The sequence below is a fragment of the Lactuca serriola genome, chromosome 1 (genome assembly GCF_051521515.1).
Source record: "Lactuca serriola cultivar US96UC23 chromosome 1, Lser_US96UC23_V15, whole genome shotgun sequence".
Classification (NCBI taxonomy): Eukaryota; Viridiplantae; Streptophyta; class Magnoliopsida; order Asterales; family Asteraceae; genus Lactuca; species Lactuca serriola.
In genome coordinates this window covers 125,516,951-125,524,049 of record NC_136408.1, presented here as the reverse complement: position 1 = coordinate 125,524,049, position 7,099 = coordinate 125,516,951, and positions in this window count along the sequence as shown.

Genomic DNA, 7,099 nt, shown 5'->3' with positions numbered 1-7,099 from the left:
GTGTGCTAGCTGTAATGTATGTTCTCTCTATCTAGCATGTATAGTGATGTATTGTGTGTACTAGATGTAATGTATGTTCTCTCTATCTAGCATGTATAGTAATGTACTGTGAGTACTACTCGAACTGACTCATGAATGAACTGACTCATTGTATGTTTCATTGTGCTAGTAATAGTATTTGTATCCTCCTGTGCTACCCTTATGGTAACTTACTAGTGATGTAACTGGTACGTATGACATGGAAGTATACCCTTGCTACCCAAGGGTACCGAATAAACTGGAAGATTCTTTATGACTATATATGTACACATGATATGTAACAAATATTTAAACGACTTTCGGATGGGTACCCGATATCCCACCAGACCACATCTCAAGCGCGAAAAGGAAATATGGTGGATAGCCTTCCTATGTCCTTTAAACATTTCCTATATAACTATACATACATAGACATGCAATTGATAATAAGTAAAATAGTAGTTTAAGCAAATGTTTTTAATAAGTATAAGAACTTGTAAAACAGTTTGAAACAAAACAGTTTAATAAACAATTTGAACAATAAGGAAATCACTGATTTTGTAGTTATTAATCACATGTGATTGGTGTAATAACTATAAGCATTTGACTTGTATTCCCCCCCCCCCCCCTTAAAATCATTTAAACCATTGTTTAAGGGGTATGAACTCACTTGAGGTGGGTGGATTGGATTGAAGTGTCGGATACGGTGCTAGGTGACAAATGAAGACTTGTACACACGCACGAGCCTAGTTATCATATAATGAACATATATATAACTAATTAGCCAAAATGTAACTAACAAGCTTAGTTGGGACACTCTAGAACATGAAAACACTTGGTTTCAAGTGTTAAAGGTCACAAGGATTGCATCCAAGTGTTGGTAGGGCAAAACTAGGGTGTTTGGAGTTCAAGGGTAAACTCCTTTGGAGTTTACGGTTTTGATGACCTTAACCCATGGAGTTTACGGCAGTAAACTCAAGGGTTTATAGTCGTAAACTCTACTCCTAGTAACCATGGGTTGTTTTGAGGTTCTACATGTCTTTTGAAGCACTTATACTTGGTGGTTTGGCCTTTGGAAGGGACTAGGGCAACAAAAACACTCCTTGGAGGAGTTTTCGGCCTCATGGCCATTTACCTTTGGGTTTACTACCATAAACCCTTATGGAAAAGGGTATTTCCATGTTTTCAAGTCCTTAACAAAATTAGGAAATTGTCTAGGTTAGTCTTTAGGCCTAAGGAAGTATTTTGACCCATTTAAACATACTTTAGGGTGTTTATGGTTTTGGGAGCTCCCCAAACCGTAAACACCTAAAACTGGTGATCTTTGGTGATTTTCAAGGCTTATACACATCCATGAAAGGTTTACACATGTCAAGGAAAGCTTAAACATCAAACTAGGGCTTAGATAAAGACTTAGGCACACTTTGGTGCCATCTTTGGTGTTTACGGCCCAAGAACCTTCTTGGACCGTGAACACCCCAAGCCTTGTGTTCTTGGCACATTTCCTTGATGTTTACATGTAATATTAGTTAAAGAAGACTCAAGGATGGAAGTACTTACTATTAGGAGGCTTGATTTGAGCTAAAAGTCTAAGAACACTTAGTGTGTGTTCTTGGTATTTTTGGAAATCTAAACAAAATACATAAATGATTGGATGAATAGATGCACAAACCCTAGATTAAGCATTAAACCAACTTGAAATGGTTAGAACACTTACTAGTTTGAAGATCTAGAACAAAATCTAGGATGATAGTTGAAAGGATATTTTGGAGTTTACTCTTTTGGGATCTTGAGGAGTAAACACATAATAGCTAGTCTTGGGGAGTAAACTCATACATAGGTATGAGTTCACGGTTTTTGGGGGATTCTTCAACCCAAACGTAATACTTTGGCCGGGAAATTCTAAGACAGTGGTGTTTGTGGTTTCTAAAAATCAAAACCCGAGACGACACTTTCTTTCACCCGTTCGTTTAAAAATAATATTAAAATAATCAAACGAACATTAAATTTCTTAAAAATAAGAAATAATTACATTAACTTATAATAAGAAGGGGTTGACTTTTAGGGTTTTACCAAATGGAAATTTCGGGTTGTAACACATATGGTACATAACTCATCTCAGCTATTTCAGCCTCTGTACTCAAACTCTGATTCATACTCTGTTTGGCGTTACTCTGGATTGGTAAATCCCCTTTCTTGGAATCTTGCATACTGAACCTCTTCAGTACCTTATCCAAGTAAGTGCTCTGACTAAGTCCAATTGGTCTCTTACTCCTGTCTCTCAATATCCTTATCCCTAGGATATAGGTAGCTTTCGCAAGGTCTTTCATAGCGAAACACTTCCCAAGCCAGGACTTAACCTCCCGTAGGGTTGGGATGTCATTTCCTACAACACCAAGAAGCTAACTATGCTCCCACTAGCCCTAACATATACACAGGACTCATCCTCACTCCTCGAGAAGTCAAACTCTTTGAATTTCTCATCAAAGCAAAGATTCCATCTGCGAGATGCTTGTTTCAATCCATAAATGGATTTCTCAAGCTTACACACCCTATTAGGTTACTTTGCATCAACAAAAACCTTTGGCTGAGCCATGTAAACATCCTCAGCCAACTTTCCATTAAGGAAAGTGATTTTGACATCCATTTGCCATATTTTATAATCATGAAATGCAGCAACGGCTAGGATAACGCTAATAGACTTAATTTTAGCTACTGGAGAGAAGGCCTCGTCATAGTCAACACCCAGAGTTTGAGTAAAGCCCTATGCAACCAGTCGCGCTTTATAAGTGTGTACCTTTCCATCCATGTCGGTCTTCTTCTTGAAGATCCATTTGCACCCAACTGTCTTACGACCTGGTACATTTTCAACCAAGTTCCAAACTTGATTGTCATACATGGATTGGATCTCGCTATCCATAGCCTCCTTCCATTTAGCAGACTCGGGGCCTACCATGGCTTCCCTGTAATTACTAGGTTCATCCAAATCTATCAGTGTACTATCACTGATAAATGTATCACCTTCAGTAGTGATGTGATAACAATAATAAAAATCAGGTGTGTTCCTCACTCTAGTGGAACGCCTTGAAGGTACAAATTCATCTATGGCACAGGAGTTTCCTCCTCAGGTTGGTCCATAGTGTTAGAGGTTCCTTCACCACTTGACTTTTGAAACTCTTCAAGGTCAATTTGCCTCCCACTATCCCCTTGGCTTATAAATTCTCTCTCACGAAAGACTCCTCTTCTTGCTACAAAGACCACATTGTCATTGGGTCTGTAAAAGAGGTAACCAAAGGATCTTTGTGGGTAGCCGATGAAAATACACTTCTCGCTTCGAGGTTCAAGCTTGTCGTGAGTCTCACGCCTCACAAAAGCTTCACAACCCCAAATTTGGATGTGGTCCAAAGTGGGAACTTTCGCAGTCCACATCTCGTGAGGTGTTTTGGAAACCTTTTTAGTAGGGACTAGATTAAGGATATAGGTGGTTGTCTCTAAGGCATACCCCCAAATGAGATAGGTAACGAAGCTCGAGTCATCATGGAACGACCCATGTCCAACAAGGTTTGATTGTGCCTCTCAGCTACACCATTCAATTGTGGTGTCCTAGGAGGAGTCAATTGTGAGACAATCCCACATTCCTTAAGATAGTCAAGAAACTCTAAAGTAAGATACTCTCCTCCCTGATCAGATCGGAGCATCTTGATGTTCCTACCCAATTGATTCTCTACTTCTTGCTTAAACTCTTTGAGCTTTTCAAAGGTTTCTGACTTATGCTTGATTAAGTAAATATATCCATATCTACTATAATCATCAGTAAAAGTCACATAATAGCGATTAGCATCCCTTGTGGAAACTTTGAAGGGTCCACACAGATCTGTGTGTATGAGGTCCAACAAACCTTCACCCCTTTCACAAGAACCAGTGAAGGGTGACTTTGTCATTTTTCCAAGTAAACAAGATTGGCAACTATCATCTGATTTTAGGTCAAATGATTCCAAAACTCCAGCGTTCTAGAGTTGTCCTATGCGCTTCTTGTTAACATGTCCAAGACGACAATGCCATAAGGATGCTTTATCCAAACTATTAGAAGAAGAATTAATACACAACACATTATTTCCTAGATTATCTACAACATTCACAGCTTCATATACACCATCACAAGGTAATGCTTTAAAGTAAAATACATCATTGTAATAAACATTAATAGCACCATTATTATTATCAAAAGAAAAGGTAAAACCTTTTTTTACAAGCCATGAAAAGAAATAATATTTCTTGCCATTTCTGACGAGTAACAACATTTATTCAAATCTAACATTAACCCATTATTAAGCAATAAAGAATAAACTCTATCTGGTTAGCAGGTGATGCTTTCCTATTTCACATGACTAAGTTTATATTCACGTGCTCCACTTTCTCACTTCTTCTTAGGCCTTGCAAATCAGTACAAATGTGAATATGGAAACCTGTATCAAGTACCCAAGAGTTAGAATATAATGAGTTATTAGACAATATAGTGTAAATACCTACATGGGTGGGTTTAACTTTCCCATCCTTTACATCCAGCAAGTACTTGGGGCAGCTTCGTTTCTAGTATCCCTTATCCTGTCAGTAGAAGCACATTGCTTCCTTTAGGTTTGAAGAAGGAGGAATGGAACCTTTCTTGGTTCCACTTGAAGAGGAGCCTTCAAGGGACTTTCCCTTGGTACCCTTCGAAGGTTTCTTCCTTTTCTTCCCGTTCCACTGCCCAATTGCCAAAAAAGGGTTGTAGTAGGAGTAGAAGTAACAGCTGATTTAAGGCCACTCTCAGCGACCTTAGAAGTTCTTGGAGTTTACTTAGTGTGACCTCCTCCGTGTTCATATGATAATTCATACGAAACTTATCATAACTTGGAGGTAAGGAATGGAGAATGATGTCAATCGCCATGTCCTCAGGAAAATCCACATTAAGCTTCAATAGCCGGTCCACGAACCTTTGCATTTTCTGCAAGTGACCGGTGAGGGACTCTCCCTCCTTCATGCAAGCTGTTATCATGGAGGATATGATTTCCTATCTCTCTTGTCGTGCACTCTGATGGTACCTATCCATCAAGTCTTGGTGCATTTCAAAAGGATAGAAATCTTCATATGATTTCTGGAGTTCTGCTGTCATGGTGGCCATCATGATGCAAGATACCTTAGTGGCATCTTTCTCATGGGTGGTGTACTCAGAAATCTCCTCAGGAGTAGCAGTCGAGTCATCAATAACCTTAAGCTCCCGATCAAGTACATACTCTTTGACCTCATATCGAGTTATCATTCTGATGTTCCTAATCCATTCATTGAAATTAGTAGCATCAAAAGTAACCTTACCACATAAGTTCATTAGGGAAAAGGATCCTGTAGGGTTGGAGCCAATAGCATTGTTGGAACACATCTGAAAAGAAAGAAGAACAAGTTTTATTAGATAAAGAGTCCTTAATAAGTCACCCAAATGGCATATTAAGGGTAGGACCCTACAACCTAGTTATAACCAGAAGAGGGATGCCATAATCTAGTTATAAAATAGTTGAAGGTAGGTAAATGACGATTTACCAATTTCCACCACCAAAACGTAATAAATTATTATTAGGTTTTATTAGGATTTGAAATTCCTAGATCTTTTGAGATACATTGAACTTTTCAATGGCATGTTTGAATCTCGAATGTGCCCTCTTCAAGTTTGTGACTGGAATGCTGAGGATCACAAACAAGGTGTGAATAATCATACAAATTGACTTGGTACCCTTAACTAAATTACCTAATCAATGTGCCGATTAACCACACACGCTCCACCAATCTATAATAAAGTTAAGTTACCCTTTGACACTCTTACTAGTCCTTGTTAGTATGCCGGTTAACCACACACGCTCCACTAACGACTAGGTAAGGCTACAAAGTGTAATTTCATGGGTTAGCACCATTTTCACATTTTTCCTAAAGTAAATAAGATGGGAAATTGTTAAGTATAGTTACTTTATAATTTCATTATACTTTTAATGAGGATTAAGGTCCTATCCTACCTTTTCGGCTAACGACCCTCCACCAGTCAAGGAAGCGGTGGTTGAGAATAGAAACCCATTAAACTGCCATTTTATAGGCAGTAACCTTATACCCCCTTATAGACCGGCTTCGTGAATGAGGCCTACTAATGGTAAGACTGACTTATTCTTATACATATATATATATATATATATATATATATATATATATATATATATATATATATAATAATTAAACTTTTAATATTATAAAGGATAAGGGTTAAATTTTAAACTTTTAAAATTCTAAGGTTTAATTTGGAATTAAAGTGTTATAAGGTAAGACTTTACAAATTCCAAAACTTGAGGGCAAGAATTGAAACTATTCAAGACTTATCAATAATGTAACTTATGAGTTTTAATGGTTCATAAAATGAATACTCTTCATATTATGTAACCTTCTTATCTTTAATAATCTTTTAAAGAACGTGACTTTAGTTATCCATAACGTGAGGACAAGTTATGGACACCATCATTAGCATTAAGATCATGAATTAATTTACCAAGCAAGTTACAAATAATTTCCTATGTTCTTCTAAAACCCATAAGAAGATTCATACATATCAACAATTTCAAGAACACATATGAACACAAATTAATCTTGAACTTTGATAATGGGTATTGGAAATGGAATAACATAATCATTACAACATTTAAAAACACATTTAACAAGTTCAAAACAGTTTGGGTAATGATTCCTGTCCATTTCCACCAACAAGAATCGAGAAGTCTACCCAGCACGCACCTACTCATCAAGTGCATGATCCTACTCGACAAGTAGGATGAACTTTGCCTTGCACTAGTCGCGTCCTTCCATGGACTCGGCGAGTTCAGATGAATAGTGGACAAAATTTCGATTTTTCAAGCAGTTTGCATCAAATATATAGAAAGTACTCCTAGGCTCTGATACCACCGATGGTTTTTGAGCATTCTAACACTCCTATGGTGTACATGAAACCCTAGAAACCTTGGATCTATGTTTTCAATATATACATGCAAATTTGATTTTTCCAAGGTTTGCT